The following is a 24,974-nucleotide window of genomic DNA, read 5'->3' on the forward strand; positions in this document are numbered from 1 at the left end:
GAAATCGTATGTGTGTTCTTGTTTATTAATTCTTGGACTTTAATTGGTATTAGAGCCAAGTTCAAGAACCCTAAATCGACTAAGCAGCCGACGACGGAACCCGCCGCCGCTCTCCTATGCCGTCAACACCAAGCAACAAGGGGAAGGAATCATGACCAATGGCTATGTTCAAAGGGTCGCCACAGCCACTCACGTCACAAGCTTCTTGTCATTGGCTTCTCCTTCGCGATGGAACAAGGAAAGAGGTTCAATTGATGTGAGTTATGATCGCACGCTGGGCATCTTGTTTTGTGATAAAACAAAGAAAAATAAAGGAAGGTGTTTTTTTTCCTCTCATAAAGCTTTTGAAGATTATAAAGAAATATAAAAATTTGTTTTCTTTACTATTGGTTGAACAAAACGTGGTTTGACTACTATTTCTTTATTTTATTTGGGTTGAAAAAACGTGCCTAATTTGTTTAGATAGTCCTTGGTGCTTAATAATGAACATTTGCATCCAAATGGTTTCAAGAATTTCACATAAGGTTTTCTTTTGAATAAAATTTCATAAGGAGTTTTATTGTGATGCTTGTTCAGAAGGACCCTATTCTGTATATAACAAGCAATGTTTATGGCTTCTGCCCAGAAAGTAACAGGCAGTCATGAATCAGCAATCATGGTTCTAGTTCTAGTAGCTTCAGTGGGAGTCCTATTTCTTTTTTCAGCTACACCATTTTGTTTTTGAGTTCTTGGAGCACTAAACTGCTGTAGAATTCCCTCTTCATTGCAGAAATCATACACAACCCCATTTTTAAACTAAATACCGTTATCACTTCTCATGGTCTTCACCTTCTTATCTAGTTGTTTTTCAGTCCTCAGCACACAACTTTTGATTAACTCAGCAGTTTCATCTTTAGTAGCAAGAAAATATACCCATGTAACCTTGAGTAATCATCAATAATCACATGACAATAATGCTTTTTTGCTACGCTTGGAACACTTACTGGTCCAAACAAATCCATTTATAGCATTTCAAGAACTTGATCAATTGAGTTCACAAGTTTTGTCGTATGAGATGATTTGTGCTATTTTTCCTTGAGACATGAACATTTTTCTTCAATGAATAATTCTTATGTAGGCCAACCAATAACATGTTCACCCTTGACCAATTTGTTCATATTTTTCAAATTGACATGACACAATCCTCAAATTTCGAACAACAGATTTTTACCGTAAGGTGTGTGACATACCAGGATTTAGCTCACTTGTTATACCAAACCACATTTGAAAATAATTAAAACACCACTTAAGTCTCATCTAAACATGAGAAAATGAAAACCAACTAAATAGTTTAAATTTTTGCATAGTCATGAAACTGGGCCTACCTCTTGCATCTACTCTTTATAGGAAAAAAGGATACCAATCCGACAAATCATTTGATAAACGCATAAATAGTTGTCTACTCATTCGAAACCATCGCCTAAAATGATGTTCGCCATAAAGGGGATCAGGGCTAAAAATAGTGATGCACCAAGGTTTCGTTAGCGTCAACTCGATCTTGAAGAAGAGGTGATTGTCTTGTTAGCCTTTTTCGCCCTTGAAACCGTTCAACCAACAAGTTAACCGCTATTCTCTCTGCTTCAAAATAAGGTCGTCTTCTTCTGAAGAATCAGCAAACGAATTCTATTCAATTTTTGGTTGATAATTGGGTGTATTGGAGAAAAATGAGTAGAAGATAGAGAGATTTTTTTATAATTTTTTTTTTGTGTGTAAAAGTATGTGTGACTTTTGGTTAATATAGGAAGTAATTTTTTTATGCCCAAAGAGTCAAAATAAGCCAATGCCTCTTTATCTAAAGCAAGCATGCTCGCGATGAGTGACGAAGCTGGTCCGTTGTGGTGTGCGCCAGCCTCATGACTCACGGTGCCTACTTGCGCCAGCCGATGGCTGGCCACAATACAAAGCCTAAGACTACTTTCATTGGCAACCTCATGTTGATGTTGTGACACTATTCAAATAAAAACAATTAAAAACTTTGAAAATTTGTGCAACCTAGTGGTGAAATCAACCCAAGTTGCAACATGGGTCATTGCCATGTATCATTACATCAATGGGCGTATTTTTTTAATTTCTTCTTCTTTTCTTTTTTACAAGTTTTAGCTCTAATCTTGAATCTTAATAATAACTTCTCATAATTAAGTTTTTTAATAAATCTAAAAACATATTTTTTTCCAGTTTTTTTAACACACTGATATAAATTTTATTAAAAAAGTTTGATTTAAAAAAATATATTTTTAATATAAAAAAATATTAATCATCAATTATTTTAAATTAAAACTTTTATTTATTTTTGAAATAAAATTAATTTTTTTATTTTCTAAGCATTTTTAATTAAAAAATATTAATTATAGTTTATACTAATTTAATAAATAATAATAATAATAATAATAACAAGAATTGGGTTACTAATAAGTGTGAAATGTTTGGTTTGGTTAGTTTGAGCAGGAGAAAGAGAGAAATTGATTTTATAATAAAAAGTTAGGTTGGTTTGAATTGTGAATAAAGATAGGGGTGTTCAAAACCGAATATCCGAACTTCGGATATCCAAACCTTTCGGATAGTGGATTTCACTATCCGAATCCGAATCCGAAATTTCAGATATCCAAACTTCGGATACCCAAAATTTCGGATATCCGATCGGATAGTGATTCGGATATCCAAAAGAAAATCTGAAAATAAAAAAAATGTGAGAAAGAAACCACACACAATCTTTTTTGCTCTAACAACCTAACAAGAAAATAACATCAAGATATTCCAATCCAAGCAAATAACAAACAAGCAAATCCAATACAAGCAAACAACATCTGGTTCGAAATTCAAACAAACAAGGGATTCTTGAACAATCCATTGTAGACGGAATAGGGAAAGCAGCGGACGGAGGTGTTAACCGGTGATGGAAGAGTGGAGATGGTGACCGGATCCATGGAGATGGTGACCCCAGTCGTAGAGATGGTGACCGGAGCCGTGCAGATGGACAGGAAAGTTAGAGCAAAGATGGAGATGAGAGAGGAAGGAACTGATGAATGAAAGAGGGGTGTTTTGTTTTGAAATCAGGGTATTAAGGTTAATAATATATATATATATATTAAATTTATATTTCAGATAGTTTGGATATCCGAACTATTCGAAAAATCCCAAAAGTTCTATCCGAATCCGAATTTTCGGATATCTGGGGTTCGGATATCCGAATTTTCGAATATCCGAAATTTCGGATGGTTCGGATACGGATAATTCGGATACGGATTCAGATTCGGATATTTTTGAACACCCCTAAATAAAGATAGTCTAACAAACACAAAATGCTTATGTTTATAAGTTTATTTGCATTAAAATTATCAAATAAATTTCTTTTTCTGTTTTTTTTCCTTTATTTTTTAATCGCTTGCCTAGATGTAGGTTATGTACATGTATGTTTCTTTTAAATGAACCTTAATTTGAATGTTTCATATTGTTTCTTCAGCAACAATCTTACAAATCAAATAATCGGGCATCCATCGACCACAATACCTTTAGCAGTAGGACAAGAAGCCAATGAACAACCATCCGGTTTACTCCCCCACCAATCTAGACTAATACCTTCCATATCCAAACTAACATACAACAACACCCCCATAAATGCCAACCCCGCATCTAACGCACCCGACAACACATAGTTATGGCGTCCCCACCAATCATAGTGATATCTATAAGCCACAAAACCGGACAAAAATCCAATAACAATCCAAGTATTATAGTTTACAGAAGTGGCTGGAGGCATGTAGGTTGTTGCACCCAAAAGAACTGGTGTTGTTATCATTGCAATCCAATTTTTGCTCGGAAAAGCTTTGTGTAAGAACCACACGAAAATAGGAGCCAATGCACCAACTAAAAAGGACCAGTTGATGGACTTATAGTAGCCTAGATCACCAAAGATCAATCGCGGACCGATTAGACCGTATATGACTGAGGCGTCATAGAAAACATGGTCACTCGGGCAAGTCCATGGACTGCCTGGGGGAAGCAAGGCTCGGTCACATATGTTTGGGACTGTGTCCATTAACCACCACGCGGTTCCTAAGTGCGTTAATGCTGATATAAGTGTACCGCACACCTGCATATAAGATGATACAAAATGGTGGAATTATATGAACTTGAGTACCTCCATATTGTCATTACTAGTGAAAGAAATCAAATGCTCCAAAACTAGAGACTAGAATTGTCATTACTTTTATCATAAAATATAATGACAGATTGGATTTTAAGAACCTAGCTATTACTTATATTGACAGATATTAATCGTACCTATATACAACGTAACTAGTGACACCCTAACTTTCACTTTTTACTAAGCACAATGACACTTCAACGGAAACGTAATTTCGTATGACCCTGATTGTGCATTATATTGATCCAAAACAAGGTAAACACTCTGATCGGGATAAAAATCAGTTAACAGTTTATTGAGGGCATGCTAAGTTACTTTTCTGTTAGACCGTGATTACCCTTGATAGCGTAAGTAAACTTAGGAGTGCCACTAGTTATTTTGTCAATACCGATTATTAAATATTAATGAGGTAATGGTTCTCATTATTAAAATATAATTTGTCTAAAATAACTAAGCGGTAAAAGCGGCGGTAAGTTTTTTAAAAAAGTTACAAATGAAAGAAATAAACTTGTCAAGAAATCGGTCATAAAGTATTCAAAAAGAGTAAAAAATAAAACTAAAAAAAATGTGATCACTAAAATATCACAAGCTCACGAACCAAATTTAGCAACTATAATGTAACGGTCGCAAAAATAATTACAAAGAATCAATCACGCCAACTTACTTGAGCTATAAACATCGATCTTGGAGGAATCTTCATGTAATGCCCGAGTTTAAAGTCTTGTAAAAACACAATACTTTGTTTCACACTTATGTATCCATAAACCTTAAAACACATGTTGGCCATCGGGTATCCTGGGTACAAATATCCTATGATGTATTCAGTGATCACATTCAAGCCCGGTGTCTTTTTGGTGAATAACAAAATTACCATGTTAGAACTCCGTAACATCCTTAATCTAGCTCTTCTAATATCGAGTTGAAGATACCTGGTTTGTTGTCGCGGTGATAACCGCAACAGGAAGTGTGAAAAAGAATGCAAGACAACAGGCTAACAAGAATGCCCACCATGGTAGTTGAAGTTGGCTTTTATAGTATACAATCACAAACAACGTTGCTACAATGTTGGTCAACAAAATGAAAGTGAACCACCACTCGGGAACCTGGCTGTATCGTCTCATAAGCTTGGTATGCACATCCGTGTTCTTTTCTTCAAAAGCCGATTTGCTTAGTGCCCATAGTTCTCTAAAACAACATTAATGCTTTGCATAAAACGTGACAAATATAGTATCAATTTTTTCATATCTTCGTACCGGTTAATTGATTAGATTAATTATAAAAAGACAGAATTACAAATTTTATCCTTTAAATAGTTAATTATAAATTAAGTCCTTTAAAATGTTTAGTTTCACTCGATTTTCTTTAAATGAACATTTGCTTTTCTTTTATTCCTTTACACAAACGAACGTTAAGTTTTATGTTAAATCATCTTTTGCATGGGTATTTTAGTCTTTTTACCCACATTTATTATGATTAAAACTAAAAATTAAAGGGACCATCTCCTTCTTTCTCCAACCCTCATTATAACGTATGAACACACAGCCACCAGTCCACCACCACTGACCACACCACGGTGGCGATTCACGACCCCCACCACCACGTCGGCACTCCACCACCTTAACCTTCCCACACCGTCACCTCTGCAACTAACGTCGGAAACACCGTCATCTTTGCCTCATCCTCCGTCTAAGGGTTCAATACTTCAATAGAGGTAATTTGGATTGAAATACTGATCCATGTAGCGCCGACTATTGAAGAAACACTAGATCAAGCTGGATAGTCTGATCCGATGAATCTCCGACTGTGAGTATTATGAAGTGCTATGAGAACATATCCAAGCTAATGCCTCCAAAACAGAACACCATTGAATCTTGTTACGGGAAGGACAAAGTGGGGGGGGGGTCTTCCGTAACCACCCTCCGGCGTGAAAATCAGTACTGTATTCTAGTCGGAAATAATACGAGTACCGGTATATTGCGTAAGGCTTGAGAATGTGAATGAATACCTTGAAGAGATGATCTTATTTATAGCCGAAGGTGGAGGGAAGGTGATTGGTGGAGTTGTCACTATCGAGTTATTCCCTCTCTAACTGAATGGACACATGTCGAGCCTTTATTGGGTGTGACAGCTTGGACCCGTTTATGGGGTAGCCATTACCTGTGCACGTTGTGGGATGGCCATTACGTGTCCAGGTGTCATCTTTCCCTTGGTCGATGTCGCTATCAGGGGGAGTTGAGGGAATCTTCTAGAAACAGTTTGTTACAACTGCTCTTCCATATCACATGAGGATCATGTGCGTGATGAATCCCTTGTGTTGCTTGTGGGTTCCTCCCGTGGATGCTCGTTGGTAATCCGCGGGTTATAACTAGAGATCCGCGAAGCGTGTTTTGGGTCGTGGATGTCTTTGCTAGTCCACGTGTTCCTTGCGCGGATGTCTTTTGACGATCCACGGGTCGGATAGGGAATCCGCGGGTGACGGATATTTCCAGACCATCCGCGGGGTAGCTTTGCTACCCTCCCTCTATAAGTCCCCCCAGTCCATTGTTGCTTCCGTGAATCGATGTCGCGGGTGGAATTATGGACTTTGTTGTGGCCTTTTGTCACGGGTTGCAACTACTGACCCTTTGGATTCCTGTTGCTTTTGGACTGGGGTACTGTTTTGCCGTCTGAGATGTGACGTCTCCTGTCTGAATCGTGTTAGGAGTGGTGCTCGAGGTTGGTGCACGAATTTTTAGGCGGCTGATATAAAATTATTTTGTTTTGTCAGTTCCCGCCTAACGTGTCATCTTCTGATTGGACGGTTTCAGCCTGTGAGCTAGATCCCTCTCTCTTCGCATTAATTGCAATGTGTATCTATAGGGAAGGACGTTCCACTTTCCGATTTACTTGCAAAAATTCTCTCCTCATATTCCTCCTCTCTATTCATCTTCTTCCTTTGACTTTATTATTATTCCGATCAACCATGGCTGGTGGTAAGAAGGGAGGTCGGGTTAAAGAAGCAAGAAAGATTCGTCGAAGGGGCTGGTGGAGAATACTTGCATCAACTAGAAACTTTCTGATTTCCAGGATATCGTCAACCTCTATGGGTTGGCGCCGGAGTGGGAACCGGAGCTTCCTTCTCCTGGTTCTATGGCTGATCAGCCGTCGGCCGGAAAGATTGCTTTGTATGGTGAATCTTTCACCACAGGCAATTTCCGGTTGTCTATCACCAAGTTTTTTGGTGATTTCTGGTTGCATCTGAGATTCATATTTCCCAGTTGCATCCATTCGGAATCATAAGGCTCCAACACTTCGAGTTTTGCTGTAGAGCCCTTGAGGCGGAGCCTACACTGGATCGCTTTCTTACGATCTACAAAATTCAAACCCGCGGCAGCTGGTTTAGCTTCGCTGTCTAGGGGAAGGCGATCGGGACTGAGCCTCCGAGGAGCGCTCATGAATGGAAGAACAAGTTTTTGTGGGTCAATGCGGATGTTATTCCGCTAGTCATGACCCGTCATTCGTTGACCACCAAATTCTCCCTTCCAGCTGCCGATTCGGAAGGCCAGGAGTGGTTCCAGAAGCTGACGTGGACTCCTACTTTGATGGGTCTGATCCCTGAATCTGCGTTGGTTCAGGTGGGGATAAGCCGCCTGTGGCCGTATCCCGCGGAGTGACCATACTTCTCCCGGGACGACGAACGTAAGCCCTTCCCTTACTGTATCCCTTGATGTTGTTCTTTGTACTTTTTTATGTACACTTGTTTTCCTTGTTTCCCTTACAGGGGACAGTTCGTTGTTTGAAGTTCTTATTCCCACCGTCGTGGGGAATATGTTCAAGATGCCCTTGGAGATGTATCAAGAGTTTATTCTTGATCACTTCAAGGGTAACTTCCTTTTTTCCCCACCTGTGGTTGCGCGGAGCCAGTGATCAACGATTCCGCGGTAGCTCAAGGTGTGTACATTCTGAACCCTGAACCTCTTACCGATATGAATTCGGATGGGACAATAGTTCTTTCTTCTAGTAACGAGTCCTCTAGTGAGGATTCGACTAGCGAGGGTTCCCCGCCCGGTACTCTGGAAAGTTTTCATGCTGGCGTATTGCGTGCTATTGCAGATATGATTCGCCGCCGCAAGAGGACGGCGGATACTGCTGGTGTATCCCGCCTTAATAAGGATTCTGATTCCGATGAACCCACTGGTGGGGAGGCTACTGAGAACACCGAGGATCCCGCCGGTGGGGAGGCCTCGGGTACTGCCGATGATCCCGCTGGTGGGGAGGCATCTAAGGGCGCTGATGATCCCATCGGTGGGGAAGCGCCCCGGAACGCCGATGATCTTGCCGGTGGGGAGGCGTTCGAAGCCGGAGTGGAGGGTCCTCCTCCTAAAAAGATAAAGTTGACCCGGCTCCAAGACCAGGTCAAGACGAGGACCACTGTTCGACAGCCTTCAGGTAACTAGAAGCTTTTTCTTCTCGGCTTTATGTTGTAAATGTTTCTAACTCCTCGTTTATGGATTAACAGCTGCTGCTATTCATCGTCCGCCTTCTCCGCCTCCGAAGGTTTTGCAGGTGGGGAGTGACGAGGATGTTCTTCTCAAGGGTGCCGGTACGCAGCCCCCTAAGGTAGTGGTGGAAACTAAGGTTGTGCCCCCTAAGGATACAACTGAGACTTCCCTAGTTTCCACGGGTGAAAAGGGGGAATCCTCGAATTCTTTATCTCAGAATCAGGGGGATTCCCTTTTTCGTCCTTCATGGAATCTTGGCCCGGACGTGCTTGATGTGTGGGTGAAATAATGTGTGTTAAGTAAGTTATATCGTGTATTTTATGTGTTTATATGTTTTGGACACGATTACTTTGAGTGGTTTTACGTTTACAGGTGAGCGGAGCTTAAAGGAGCTAAATTGTCGCATATGAGATGGAGTGGAAATAGAGATTTTATTGCATGGAATGATAGAGAATTTGAACACAAAGACATCGCCGAAAACGGTGCGTAAAACGGTGCTATAACGAAGAAGTTATGGGCAAAACAGTGCAAGGGGGCTGTCACCGTAAAGCAGTGGCTGATGACCGTAGGCTACGGTCCCACCGTAGCTTACGGTGGGGAGACCGTAGGCTACGGTGGCCTGGGCGGAAAAACACCATTTTTAGGTTTTTGTTGACTATTTTAAGCACGGTTCAACCCTATGCCGCCTATCTTCGAAATTATAACATACTTGGACGTTTTTGGAGGCTTCTTCCACCATCTTAACACCTCTTAATCACCCGAAACATCCATGGCATCATCCACCCAAGAATCAAAGAGGCTATTCGAGACGACTATGCTAAGCTAAACCACTCGTGACCATCTCCGGGTGTAGGGTTGAGTTGTTCATTGGATTGTTGGTACTTTAAGCCTTATTTTTAGATCTTGTTTATGTGCTTGAACGTACTTTTGGGTAATCAATGAGATTTGCAGTTTATTAGTTATTGATTTTGGTCATCAACAATTAGGATTGAGTTCTTAGTGTCAGTGGCCTAGTTATCTTTAACCATAGAACTAATATTTCATCATTTCCTAAGATTACAGTCAAGTAGATCATTGTTTAGCTGTGTCAATCAATTGGATTAAGTTCTAACGATCACCATAGTCAAACATTTAGTCTTTTGGTTTATTGATTCAAACAAAGAGTATAATTCCATAGGTTTAATCATTTATCCAATTTACTTCAAAACCTGAACCCTGGAGTTGGTTGCTTTTTAATTATTGTTTACAAATCAAAATCTTTAAAACCGCTTGACATCGTTTGTCCTCCTAGAATAATTAATAATTAAGTATTAGAATTGATTAGCACTTTCCACTGATTCCCTGTGGATTCGGCACCTTACTTGCCCTAGCTAGTGAAGGTATTTTATAAATGTTTTTGATTGAGCCAGCTGCTCCCGGAAGCTGAAGGCAAGGAAGCTCCCAAGGAGAATTAGGAATAGGTTGTACTGTTATTGCATGTATTGTCCTTGATGTAATTATTTGTGTTTATCGAGAAGGCTATCCTGATCGTAGGTGAACTCATGGCTTATGACCTTTCAGCTTGTATTTAAGACTTGTCTTTTTCCTGTCCTTTTTTGTAACTCTCATTCCGATAATGTCTGACTTGTCAGCCAAAACATTTAGTTTATCTCGTTACTGTAGAACTAGCAAGCCGTCAATTATTTTCGGGGGCTAACAGATGTGACAGGTCTGCTCTGGAGTAAAAGTAGGTCTGACAGCTGGCCCAGTCGTCCTTTGGGATTTTAAATTTTCGACTTTTGGTTTTCCCGCCTGACGTGTCACGATTTGCTTGGTAGACAATTGCCTTTCCCTATTCCACACATTAAATGCTACTACTATATATATCTGTCGATTTCTTCTCTTCTCTTTGTATGGAAGATCTGAGGTAGTCTTCGCCGGACTTCTTGCAGTAACCTTCTTCTCAAACCCAGAAACCAATCTTCGTCGATTGTTAGCAACCATAGCTCGCTGTAGTCAATTTCTAGCTGATAATATGATGTCTTCATGGCCCGATTACCAAACCATTGATTATGTCACCATTGATTGGGACACGAAGGGCTTTCAAGAGATCATTAATGCTTACGGCATCGCTGCAGAATGGGAGCCGGAATTTCCGGATCCTGGTTCAACGCCGAACCACCCTCCGGTGGGGATGATGGCCATGTTCGCCGAGTTCTTCATCTCCGGGAATCTCTGATTTCTGGTCACCCGGTTTTTGGGTAAGCTGATTACTGGGAATATAATACATATTTCCCAGCTTCACACATTGGAAATGATGCGTATGCGCCACTTGGAATTCTGATGTCGGGCGCATGGCATCGTGCCTACCATTGACAAGTTTGTTGTGTTCTATCGCTTGTATGGTAGAGGTGGCTGATACATTTGTCTTCCGATTGACCGGAAGACTATTGCATTGGACACGCCTCTTCTGGACCCGCATTGGTCTCTGAAGTTCTTTTGGATTCGAGAAGATGTGATCCCTTTGTCCATGTACTGGCGCTCGGCGGACCAGCCATTGCTTGCCCTCCTGTATGTTGATCGTCCGGAAAGGTACGGGTGGTATCAGCAGCTGACCCACACCGCCACTCCAATGCGCCCCATCCCAGAATCTGCCCTTGTGAGAGTTGGGATGAGCCGCCTGTGGCCTTATCCGGACGACGTGCCATACTTTTGGAAGCCAAATGGATGTAGGTATATTTAAAATATTTGCCAGATTTTCCCGGTACCTTACCTTGGCTTATTTTATAGCTGAAGGTCTTTTGCTGTCTGTTCTTTCCGTGGATGTGCCTGGGGTTATGCACCTTACTGCTCGCGACAAGATAGACCTTCCTATCCTTGATAAGACCAAGGATAGTTTTTTGTTTCCTCACCACATCCGTCAGGAACCCGTGGTTTCTGAGGATTTGTTCGCGACAGGTAATACGTTCTGCACATTCAATCTTATGATCGAACTGCTAATATGTGATCTTGTTGCCGCCTTTGGTCGAAAGAGGAAGGAAACTTCTTCCAGCAGCGCTCCTCTGGTTGTTGCTAGTGGAAAGCAGGATACGAATCCTTCTCCTCCTCCATCTCCTCCGGCTGCAAAGAGGACTCGCCTTTGTGACCGTGTTGCAGTCCGCATGCAAAATATTCCAGGTACCTTTCCAGGGATTGCGTGTATTTAATGTTTAGCCACTGACTTGGCGATTTGCTTTCGTGCAGCCAATGTTATCCTCTTAGATTCTCCTCCTACTAAGAGTGATCCCAGCAGGTTGTCTGCTGCTGTTAAGGGAAAGTCGAAGGAGGACTCAACTTCCTTTGGTGCCCAGAAGTTGCCGACGCCGGAATCACCACCCTTTCCTCCTCCTGTTCCTGAAACTGAGGGCCCATCCAAGCGGATGCCGATACCTCCTGCGCCTCCTAACCGATCGGAGAGGGGGAGGGGGCCGCACTTTGCAAGGGGGGTCACCCGGCATGCCCATCAATGGAATGTGACTCCTTCCTTGCGATTCTTTGACGGGGAGGTGTGTTTCGATTTCTTTCATGAGGGTGTGCCTCATGCGGAACGCGAGTATCAGCGCAACCGGCCCCGGGTATCTCTTAGGAATTCGTATATATACCACCTGGCCAACTTGGTTTCCACGACCCAAGAGATGTACCGGGACTGGAACTTTATGGGCGAGAACTGGGGGTTGCAGGATAACCTCCTCGAAGAGCTCCGAGCTGAAAAGGAAAAATATCGCATCGAGGCTAACACCCAAAGGTGAAAGCTGAGAGATTCTGAACGGGCTCTCGAGCATGACAGGTAGCGTCAAGCCAATGCTGCCAAAGACTGGGAAGAGGCGTGTCAGCGACAAAATGCTTCAATTGAAGCCACGCGCGCTCACACTCGTTCCCGCGATGCTGAACTTGCTCAAGCGAAAGAAATGAGGCAAGCTCTTGAAGCTCGCCTTGCTGCTCAGGAAGAAACTCTCAGCGCTCTTCGTGCTGTCCCTGCTGAAAGGGATCAATTGATTGAAGACCTGATCAGGGAAAACACCAAGTTTATTGGTGAATAGGGCACCTTGAAGTTAAGTGGTGAGGAAGCTTCTTCTGACCGAGCTTGGTTTATGAGAGAAGGTCTTCCCAAGGTATAATCTCTTTCAGAACTTGTAAACTTGTTTTTTGATGTTTGAATGATTTTCGTAGGTTATCTCCCATATCCATAAAGGGGACAACCTAGGAGACTGCCTTGCCAATCTTCTTTGTGCATCCAGAGACTCAGGGGGTAAGGCAGGTTTCCAGGAGGGGGTAGCCTTTGTTCGGGAAGGTTGTTCCTTGGAGGATTTTGACCTTCATGGAGTAGATGTGGATGGGAAGTACGATGCACAAATTGACTCGTTTGACCAACTGCATTTTCCCATCCAAGACGCTATCCAGGGTTTTGCTAAGGCGACGGATGGCGTTCAAACTCCGCAACTATCTTTGTGAAGAATAATTTTGTTGTATATATGTCTTTCTGTTCCTGTAATCCCTTTTTTGGTTGTATATATGACATGGATTTTACATTTTGTCTTGTATGATTACAATATAAATGTGTGTGAGCTAAATCCGTTGTGTATCCAAAATATAGGATTAGGATAAATATTGGCACGCAGGCCTATCCGTTCAGGAACTAAGATGTTAACAATTTTAAAATTGGACTGCTACGCGTTCATCATGTTCGAATTATCGTTAATTTCATGACATTAAACAAAAACTTGGTACGTAGACCGAAACTTAGGGCGCGCAAGCCAATAAAGAGGCACGCAGGCCTGGAAGAAAATTACGTAGATTAAATATAACACCTTCGTAATTGTGCGACGTTCCAGGTTCTGGGATTGGGAGTGCCATCTAACTTTTTTAACTTGTAAGCACCCTTTCCCAGTATTTCGTCCACTTCGTAAGGGCCTTCCCATGTGGGAGTTAACTTTCCCGGTAATTCGGCGTTTGATACCTCATGTTCCGGAAGACATAGTCCCCCTTGTGGAATTCGCAGATGTTCACCGGCGCATCGTAATATTTCTAGAGTTGGCTCTTGTATTTGCTTTCTCGTAGGGCTGCCAACTCACGTATTTCCTCCAGGAGGTCTAGGTTTATTTTGAGTTATTTTTCGTTGTCTTCCATCATGAGAATTCTTGCGGATGGGAGTCCAATCTCGGCCGGAATCATTGCTACTGTGCCATAAGTCAAGCTAAATGGCGTCTCTGAGTTGCTGGTCTTTTTACTGATGCGATGCGCCCATAGCACATGGGGCAACTCGTCGACCCACCCTGTTCGTTTGGTTCCCAATCTGGCCTTGATGCCTTCTTTGATGCTTCGGTTGGCTCGTTCGACTTGTCCATTGGCTTGCTGGTGGGCAACTGATGTGAACACTTGTTTTATTTGCAACTCGGATAACCATTCCTGGAGGCTGCTGTCGGCGAACTGAGTACCGTTATCGCTGACTAGTGTCTGGGGGAGGCCGAAACGACAAATGATATATTCCCATAGGAATTTCTTCACATTCGTTGCCGTTATATGGGCCAATGGTTTGGCCTCCACCAACTTCGTGTAGTACTCTATGGCATCTAACAAGAACTTCACATGCCCGGGAGCCTTGGGGAACGGTCCCATGATGTCTATGGCCCACTTTTGGAAAGGCCATGCTGTAGTGACTGGGACTAGGTCATTCTAAGGTCGCAGCGTTCGGGGTGATTGTCTTTGACAAGCATCGCATTTCTGGATTTCTTTGAGAGCGTCCATGTGCATGCTCGGCCAATAATATCCTGCGTTCATTATTTTTTGCTACCACCATCCTTGGTCCTACGTGCAGCCCGTAGAAGCCTTCGTGGATTTCTCGGAGTACGTAGTTGGCATCGTCGGCATCTACACACCTGAGCAACGGACCAAGGAAGGACTTACGGAAGAGAACGTTGCCGTGAAGTTGATAGCATAACGCCTTGTGGCGAATCTTTCTTGCTTCTACTCTGTCATCAGGTAGGATGCCGGAGGACAAGTACTCGATTAGAGGTGTCATCCACGAGACTGTGCCAGTCTGGATGACCATTACTTGATGTTAAGGTATGGATGGGCTGCCCAAGACCTCAATCCTCACATCTCTGCCTATGTGTTCAAAACTGGTGGATGCCAATTTACTTAAAGTATCCGCGAGTCAATTCTCACTCCTTTTAATGTGGACCACTCTGCATGTAGTGAACTGTTGCATGAGGTCTTTAGCCTGGGACAGATCTGAGGCCATAACGTCGTTTTTAGCCTCATAAGTCCCTGAGAACTGTCCTACAATAAGCATGGAATCGACCCAAGCTTCCAGAAATTTCACACCAAGTTTTTTCGCAATCCGCAGCCCCACCAGGAATGCTTCATATTCGGCTTCATTATTTGTGCTTTTGAAGTTCAATTTGATGGCCTAAGTGAACTCTTGGCCGTCTGGGTTGATCAGCTTTAAGCCCGCGCCTGATCCCTCCCCCCTTGATGCTCCGTCCGTAAACAGAGTCCATTGTTGACTTTCGTCAGACGGGGTCGGGGGTTGCTGCTCGAACAAGCATTCTTGGACTTTACCCGTTGGTACTTCCGTGACGAAGTCTGCCAAGACCTGACCTTTGACTGCGGGTCTGGGTTTATACTCGATTAAGTGTTCACCCAGTTCTATTGCCCATTTGGCAAGTCTTCCAGACAACTCGGGCTTGGTCAGCACATTCTTCAACTTGTAATCAGTCAACACATATATTGGGTGACCCTGGAAGTACCTCTTCAACCTCCTTGCCGCATACACTAATGCCAAAACGAGTTTCTCAAGCATCGAATACCGCGTTTCGGCATCTGACAGTGTTCTGCTGACATAGTAGATTGGCGTTTGTACTGTCTTCCTGTCTGTTAGGAGAACTGCTCCTATTGCGATGTCGGACGCGGATAGGTACAACGTGAGAGGCTCTCCTTCTTGAGGTGCAGTTAATATTGGAAGTTCCATGAGACACTTCTTTACTTCGAGGAAGGCTTGTTCTGCTTCTAGTGTCCATTTGAAATGTGCCTATTTCAGGCAATTCCGTAATGTAGACACGAAAGGATAGGATTTGGCTGCATGGTTCGCAAGGAACCTATTCAAGGCAACCAACCTTCCGTTCAGTTTCTGGACTTCTTTTAACGAGGACGGGGAGGGCATTCGAGCGATTGCCTGAACTTTGTCCGGTTTTGCCTTGAATCCGTCTCCCGTCACTATCACTCCCAGGAACTTCCCTTCCACCATTCCGAATGAACACTTCGAAGGATTTAACTTCACGTTGATTTTTCGCAATGTGGAAAAGACGTATTCAATGTCTCTCAGCATTTTGATCTTCGTCAATGCTTTTTATGACCAAATCATCCATGTAAACTTCAAGGTTCTTTCCAATTTGATTGCGGAATGTGTTGTCCATCATATGCTAATACGTGGCACCCGCGTTCTTTAGACCAAATGGCATCATTTTGAAACAAAATGTGCCTTGGTCGGTACGAAAAGCGGTTTTGTCTTCGTCGCGGGCTGCCATCCGTATCTGGTGATAACCCTTGTAAGCGTCTAGGAAGCATTTGAATTTGAAGGGCGCGACCGCGTTAACTTTAAGATCGATTTTCGGCAGCGGGTAACAATCTTTTGGGCACGCCTTGTTCAAGTCTTTAAAATCGATACCCATCTGCCATGAATCATTACTTTTAAGGACCATCACTGGGTTGGCAACCCATGTCTGGTATTGGATTTCGCGAATGATCCCAGCACGCAGCAGGTCTTGCACCTGCTTGTTCATGGCCTTGGTTTGCTCAGGTCCCATCTTTCTTCTCTTTTGAATGATCGGTGTATACGCCGGATTGACCCGTAACCGATGTTCTGAAATTTCCCGCGGAACGCCTGTCATATCTGAAGGCTTCCAGGCAAAGATATCAGCGTTTCTGATCAACAGTTGTTTCAAAAAGACCCGTACTGTTTCTAAGATGGTTGCCCCGATAATAACGGTCTGTTCTAGGTATTCCGGATTGACAACACATTTCTCAAGCTCCGTTCGCAGTGTCTTTTTGGGGACCTTCGCAGGCTTCGAACCTTCTGTTGCATAACAATTCTTGTTGACTCGGATAATGGCTATCCCTATTCGCGTGGGCAGTCCCACCGCGCCATGTGTTGTGGAAGGGTTGGCGTTGAAATCACCGATTGCTTCCCGTCCTAAGATTATGTCATGTTTAGATCTCGCGGGTAGGACGAGGAACTCGACATCCTCGGTCCTCGTATGAATTTCGTCACTTAGCGTAACTAGGAATGTTATGACCCCCTTGGGGTGCATAACTTCATACCCAAACCCGGAGACTAAGGCATGCACAGGTTTCAACTTTGCTTTATCTTCATCGTCCAGCTGCTTGAAACATTGTTCGTACATTATGTCGGATGTGCTTCCCATGTCGAAGAAGACATACTGCGATCGATAATGACCAAATAGAGCTGTGACGATTAGAGGTTGCTTCATACATGGGCCTCCTTTCATTCTTGGAAAAGTTACCGGCTGGCTTTTCCACTCATCTTCGTCCGCCTCCATCCGCTTAAACTTCCGAGTAGCCCCCCTTGGATCATGTGCACGTTTAAATCTTTGATCTGCTTTAGCGGGGGACCTTTGTCTGCTAGAGTTGTGTTCTTTTTTGGACCCTATCGCACGTTTTTTAGTAGATGGTCAAGATTTCCGAACTTTATGGTGGATTACGCACTCATTTGTGTCATGTCCGATATCTTCGTGGAACATGCAGTGTTTGTTCGGATTCAGGTTCACTCGCTTGATCAGCGGTTGAGGCTTCCTAAACTCAATGTTTTCCGTTGTTAGGATTTCAGACGGAGTTTTCTTCAAAGGGGTCCAATGCTATCGGTCAGACTTGCCCGCTGTTCTATCTTTTTGTTTCTGCCCAATCAGTGATCTGGCATCAAACTGCTTGGAAGAGCTTTCCGGGGGTTGAATCCTTGACCATATTGAACCCCTTTCTTCCTTTTTCGACTGAGCATTCCGAGGTTCAGTTTTTGTAGCCTGTTTGGGCGCCTCCCGCCCTAACAATTTTTCTATGGCTGCAAAGACCTTGGTCGCGGACATGATTCTGTCCCAAGTCTGAGGCATAACATCCCGACCTGTTAAATATCTAACCATCTCTAGGCTTTTTGCGTTTACTCGGAATGCTCCCCTCAGCATATCTTCACTGATCCCCCCAATATTCAAACTCTTGTTGTTGAATCTGGTGATTAAGCTTTCCAGTGATTCGTTATCTCACCGGACAACACTCAGGATCTTTGAAGGATCCCTGGTGTGCTTACGTTGTTGACTGAAATGCTATGAAAATTTTGCTACTAGGTCGTCCCAGCTTTTAATTTGACCGTCTAGTAGTTTCTCGAACCACTCTCTGGCTGCTCCCGTTAGTGTCAATGCGAACATGTGACACCAATAAGGCAGCGTCCATCCACTTACTCCGCCCAATGCTGTGAAGTTCAGCAAATGATCGCTCGGATCCGTCATTCCATTGTACTTTCCCAAATTGCTCGGGATTTTGATATTCGTTGGGAAGGGGGCGGTTGCTATTGGCAGAATGAACTTTGACTTTTCCGCTAATGCAGCGGGTTGGTACGATTTTGTGAAATCTTCTTCTACATCGCTGAAGTATTTAGCATGCTTCACTAATGGCCTGGGGCGGCTAGAGGTTTCTCTACCATAATCCCAGCTACCGTCACTCGCGTAATCCTCCTCTTGTTTGAAAACCTCTTTCTGTCGGGCATCTCGCGGGGTTATATGGGATAGGGTACGCTGAGTATGGTGACTTCTTTCGCGGATTCTTGTAAGCGACCGACCAGCTGATCGAGAGTTGTCTTCCAACTCTGGATCTTGAGTGCGTCGGACTGCTTGTGGAGGTGACGGAGATGACGAATCATGCGTCAGTGTTCTGGCTTGAACCTGGTCTCTTCTTATCCTTCGCTCATACTCCTCTTTCAATCGTTGTTTTTCTTGTTGGTACCACTCTTCGGGGGTGAGGATGTTTTTTCCAGATCTAGCCTGGTAAACTCTCGTTTCGTCCCCATCAAATCTGGGAAATTCTCCAGCTCCGTCTTCCAGAGCCGGTGTACGAGTGGTCCTTTGGATCTCAATGACATTGTGCCTCGAGAATTCTCCGGCTCTGTCTTCCAAGACCGGAGTTCGGGTATTCCTACGAGGTGAAAAGTCTTCAAATCTTGGAACTTCTCCGGTCCTCTTTTCGAAGGCCGGAGTTCTGGTGCTCCGGCCAAGTTCATCCGACACATGTCCTTCATGGACTGAATCGTCCAGAATTTCAGTACAACGGGATCTTGTCGTGGCAGCCGAAGGCTGTTGGTTCTGACTCATCTTCAGGTCACAGTGAATCGAAAAACCCGTAAAAAACCATGTATCTAGCTAAAACCGGATGGCGCCAACGAAGAAACACTAGATCAAGCTGGATAGTCCGATCCGATGAATCTCCGACTGTTAGTATTCTGAAGTGCTATAAGAACGAACAGATCCAAGCTAGTGCCTGCAAAACAGAAAACCGTTGAATCTCGTTACGAGAAGGACAGTACTGTATTCTGGTTGGAAATAATACGAGTACCGGTATATTACGTAAGGCTTGAGAGTGTGAATGAATACCTTGAAGAGATGATCTTCGTATTTATAGCCGAAGGTGGAGGGAAGGTGATTGGTGGAGTTGTCATTATCGAGTTATTCCCTCTCTACCTGAATGGACACGTGTCGAACCTTTATTGGGTGTGACAGCCTGAACCCGTTTATGGGGTAGCCATTACCTGTGCACGTCGTGGGATGGCCATTACGTGTCCAGGTGTCATCTTTTCCTTGGTCGATGTCGCTATCAGGGGGTGATGAGGGAATCTTCTAGAAATAGTTTGTTACAACTGCTCTTCCATATCACTTGGGGATCATATGCGTGATGAATCCCTTGTGTTGCTTGTGGGTTCCTCCCGCGGATGCTCGTTGGTAATCCGCGGGCTATAACTGGAGATCCGCGATGCGTGTTTTGGGTCGTGGATGTCTTTCCAGTCCACGTGTTCCTTGCACAGATGTCTTTTGACGATCCGCAGGTCGGATAGGGAATCCGCGGGTGGCGGATGTTTCCGGACCATCCGCGGGGTAGCTTTGCTACCCTCCCTCTATAACTATGTAGGCTGTAGCCTCATCAAATGTATTGATGTCGGTCCAACCAGATTATGTAAAGACCGCACCGCACCGCACTAATGATTTCATCATGAAAACTCACCATTTATGAGCTCGTCGAAACTCGGAACCTCCATCCCTTACTCCGGCTACCTGCAACTCATAAAAAACCCTCAAATCATTTTTCCGATCTCTGTTAGAATCTGCTCACCCATCCCAGATCCGCTCCACACGGTGTCGGAGTTTTGCCTTAATCACAATACTCAACCATCCCCGCTTAAAATCACCTTCATTTGATATTCTGGTTGTTCGGCGTGAGCAGAGTGGTGGGCCTTTGGTGGAGTGAAGATGAAGAGTAAGTGGGATTGTTTAATATTTGGGTTTTAATGGAGTCGATGGTGGAGCCGAAGAGGATTTGGAACTGGATAGGGTTGGCGATGGTGTGTAATGGTGGTCCGGTGGTGGGTGGTGCTTGTGGTTTGGGGGAGAGAGAGAAGATATATTTTAGTTTTCATATATATATATATATGGGAGGGATATTTTAATAACCTTGTTGAGTTTTAAGAACTTAAAAACTTCATTATTGACCACACATTTAATTAAATAGATTTGATTACGTGGTTGAGATTAAATATGATTAAAAAATTAAAGTAGAAGAGAAAATAAAGATGTATAGTGATTACACAAATTTAAACGTCCGTTACACATATGTAATAAGTTGACTTGGTGCGTAAAAAAATCTGTACTTTTTTTTACGTATATGCAACCTACATATATTACACATGTGTTAAAAAATTAAAAAAAAATATTGTTATGTTGAGTTATTTCGAGTTTTTAAAACTCAAAGTGTTTCTCATTTGAAATCTCCCCTATGTATGTATATATATATATATATATTGCTTTTTAATGCATATTAATAATAAGTGGTTAAATTACTATTATGTCCATCACATGCTAGGAGTCAATTGACTTTTTGGATTCCCGTTAGTGTAAAGGATAAAAAGCGAGACACACATTCATTTTAAGGACTAAACTTCGGGACATGATTTATGAATCGACTATTTTTAAAAGACAAAATTTATAATTTTGTCTTTTACCCCAATAATGTCATGACTAATTAAAAAATAGAAGATTATTCCCAACTTAAACAAAAGTAGAAGTAATAAAAATACAAGAAATATGTATATTTTTTTATATAATTTTTTTAGTTTCAAAACTCATTTCCTTTCATGTAATTCTATTTTCTTAATATTTGGTTAGCTTGTTCTAATCATCATCTTTTTACAAACTTTTTTCCTTTCAAAAAGAATATATTTATATAATCTTTTAATAATTCAACGGAAGTTTGGTTACGAGTCTTCAATTATTCAATTACTCAAGCTGCGTTGCTGGCCTTTTAGGTTACATATCTAAGAGCATTCTCATCTCACCCCCTATTTTTAAACCAAAAATTATACTAAAACTCACTACATTTTCTCTCTCTATTTCAATCAAATAATACTTTTTATACCTTTTATCATTATCTTTTTTTTTTCTTTCACTCACAACCACTTTCAAAATATATTAAAAAATTATATGGGGTGAACAGTAGCTTTTCAAATATACAGAAAAATCACTACTTTTTCTAAAATATAAAAACTTTTCACTCACAACACCCTAAATCACTCTCTAAATTATAAAAACACCCCTCACATTAAATGAAGGGTTGGATGAGAATGTTATAATGCATTCAAAGTAATGAGGCATATATCTAACACAACCAAGTTGATGGCGGATTGGCACTTTAACTTTTAAATGAGAGGTAATTATGAGTTTAAAGTTTAAACACAAAGCTGTAAAGTGGTTTTCTATAACTTTGTTTACTGTCTTTTTCTATATACCCAAATGCCAAATGCTAAAAAAGGAAAAAGAAAAACAGAAAGAAATTAAAGTTAAAAAACGTTAAAAGGAAAGAAAAGAATTAAACCTTCCATGGAAGATGAATACATGAACCACAGTAGCGGCAAGACACGAGAAACTAGCCGCATAACCCATGACGAGAAAAATGCTAAGGTAAATTTGACCTTCTCGACCATAAGCATCCGAGTCGAAGTGGAAATTGGAGTCGATAATGGCGGAGGTAATATACGATTGCCCTGTGGCGGTGAAGAGATCATCCGAGAATATTGGAAACCTTTTGGCTTCATAGACATTGAACCAATATGCCAAAGGTGTTATAATATAAGTAACCACGCCATAGCCAACTGCAATGTTGGCTGTGGCGAACCATGGGCTAGCCAAGGGGCTACCAAGATAAGACGATATGCTTGACCAATCCAGCCCAATAACACCAACACCGAGACTGTGAAGGCCCGACCCAATTTGTTGGGTTAGTACAGATTTAGGAAAGGTCCAACATAACCACGAGAGGGATGTAAGCATTGGGAAAAGATATCCTGGGAGAACATAGTAAGTGAAACTGCAAACGAACGCAACGAGAAAGAACTTGTTACGTGTTAGCCCGGCCTTTGGTCTCGTCTCTTTCTCATGTAATGTCCTGCAAAAGAACATGATGTAATGCCAAGCTTTGGAATTCACTTTTGAGAGTCTAAAATCTATATTATCTTACCTTCACTCCAACTCCGCCACCTACTAGAAAAATAGTGTTTTCCTACTCATATTTGTGAGACATATATTGTAATTAATATATTTATTCGTGTATTTGTGCTAAAGTTTTCGTAAGAAAATGACCACTTTTCTAGTAGTAATATAAAAATTTTTGTTGGTGAAGCTATTTGAATCTCTTTTTCAAAATGACTTGTTTTTCAACCTAAGCTTATTTTGGGTGGATCCATTGTGACCCAAACTAAGTTTTGACCGGTCACTGGCGGTTTGAAATTTATCACGACACGAAGTTAACATAAAATTTATGGGTTCGGGTTTAGTTTAAACAGGTTAGGGACAACAATTTAGCTAAACATGCTATGTTCGTGTAAACCCAACGATTACACGGGTTGACCCGTTTAATCCACTTCTTTGTTTTTATTAATTTTTTGAAAATGTTTTATATAATAACTAAAACTATTTTTATATCAAAACCTAAAAGTTTTAAAATAGATCAAACATAAAAGCCTAAAAAATTGTAACATGTACAGGTTAAACGGGACATGTGTCATTTTCGGTTCACGCTAGCTGCTACATCACTTCCGAATTCATATTAAACTTTTGGGTTTGTCCTATTTCCCTACCCGTGGACATGACCAGTTTAACACGCCTATCATGCTTAATTTAGTAAACTGATTACGAAGGTGCCCACACTTAAGAATTTTTTTTTTTAATAATAATTGTATTTTTAAGAACTGTCAACTATATAGGTTACCTGAAGAGGGAAACCTGCACAAGATTCTGGGGCCACCCAAAAAGTCAACGTCTTGCCATAAAATATCTTGACAGCACTTACAATATGAATGGCATACGGATTGGCAGCACCAGAGTTGGCAAAGATGGTAATCAAGACATGCTCTTTAACATTAAAGGGTCCAGGGTTAAGGTTAAACTCATACTTTGTTCCCTGGAAGAAAACCCTGCGGGTGATGGTGGCGGCCATGAGGTGGCCGAGCGGGACGACTGCGATCTGGGCGGAGATGGAGGTGATCGAGAGTGGCTCACGCCGGTACCAGAAGAACTGGTTTAAGAATGAAAGTAGGATGCATGATGTTATTCCCAGTACCCACATCCTGAAAGTGGCCACTGGTAAGCTTGGGTCGTCGGTTACTGGGACCGTGACGGCTACTTCCTCTATCGGTGAATTCTCGTGTTCATCGGCCTGAACTGCACGTTTTAAAAGTAACGTGTGTAGGTGACCGTTCATATCTTAAAATAAAAACGGGTTTTATTAATATGAATTAGAATACATAAAGCAAACAGTTTCTCAAAAAAATCAAAAGATGGCAAAATGGTGTATTTTATTTGAGTTGGTGTTATTAAAGGCTGCTTACTGATCAACGGAGATGTGATTTGATGGTTGTGTTCTTCAAAGTTGTTCATCTCTCCTTCACTGGTTCTTAATTTGTGGCTTGGATGATTATTATCAGAAGCAGAAGAAATAATTGAGAATCTATAACGTGTCGCAAGATTTTTACAATGATTTTGAGTGGTCACCGTTTCAATGAATTTAAAGTCAACCACGCTGAGACTGTTTTTTCTAATTTAAAAAAAAAAAAAAGACTTAAACTAAGTGAAATTTCTTTATCAAAATAAACCTTGTGAATTAAATTCTTTTTTACTTGTTTTAAAAACTGTACGTCTGTACTGGTTATTGAGCGAGGTGTTATATCGGTTGATCGTCGTACTGCTTTAAATCGGAGTAAAATTAGTTAATTATAATTTTTTTGCTAAAATATAGAAAAGCCTAAAATTGTAAAATATAAGAATGCAAGAGAATAAAATACTAAATTGTGTAGTTGTAGAAAAATGATGACATGAAAGAAAGGAGTAATGAAAAAGAGAAAGTGAAAATCTCATAATGGTTACAATACAAAAAACAAGCAAACTATATATATAGACAATCATATGTTGATCAGTTCTTCACGTATGAAATAGAAAACATGAATGTCATGATAAACCTATAACTAAAACATACCTGTTATAGCAGAGAGAGTAGCCATGGCTGATGAGAATCCTCGAGACGACATGATAGTCAGTTTGGTCAAGTTCCCCTTTAGGATGTATATATTAATAATGGGGATTAAGGTTCTTTGAGGAAACCAGATATAGAGAGATATAAGGGTCACGAATTTCTTTAGGTTTTTTCTTATGATGCTAATTAATCTCTTCCATGTATTTATATACACCCAAGGGGAAACCCTTGATTAGCAAGTAATGGTAATATGGTCTATCAACAATTATCTAGCTAATATAATAATAAGGTATAATTTAATTATTTTGATCTATTATTATATAAATGATAATGATGGCCATACATAAATATATATATCCATATATATATATATATACATAAATATATATGAGCGTTAGATTAGTCTACAGATGTTAACACTTATTTTAGCTTTAAACTCAAATTGGAGCAGATAAATACAGTAATTGAATTGAATATCAGCTCAATACCCCCATTAATCA

General features: G+C 41.6%; 1 pseudogene; it reads right to left on the reverse strand.

Annotated features, from left to right (window-relative positions):
* Nucleotides 1–3,514: 3,514 nt before the first annotated feature.
* Nucleotides 3,515–24,529, reverse strand: LOC143594856 (oligopeptide transporter 7-like; annotated as a pseudogene).
* Nucleotides 24,530–24,974: the final 445 nt, after the last annotated feature.

This window comes from Bidens hawaiensis, unplaced genomic scaffold, assembly GCF_021521415.1.
Source record: "Bidens hawaiensis isolate Kalapana, Puna unplaced genomic scaffold, B.hawaiensis_p1.1 tig00044246_1, whole genome shotgun sequence".
Lineage (NCBI taxonomy): Eukaryota > Viridiplantae > Streptophyta > Magnoliopsida > Asterales > Asteraceae > Bidens > Bidens hawaiensis.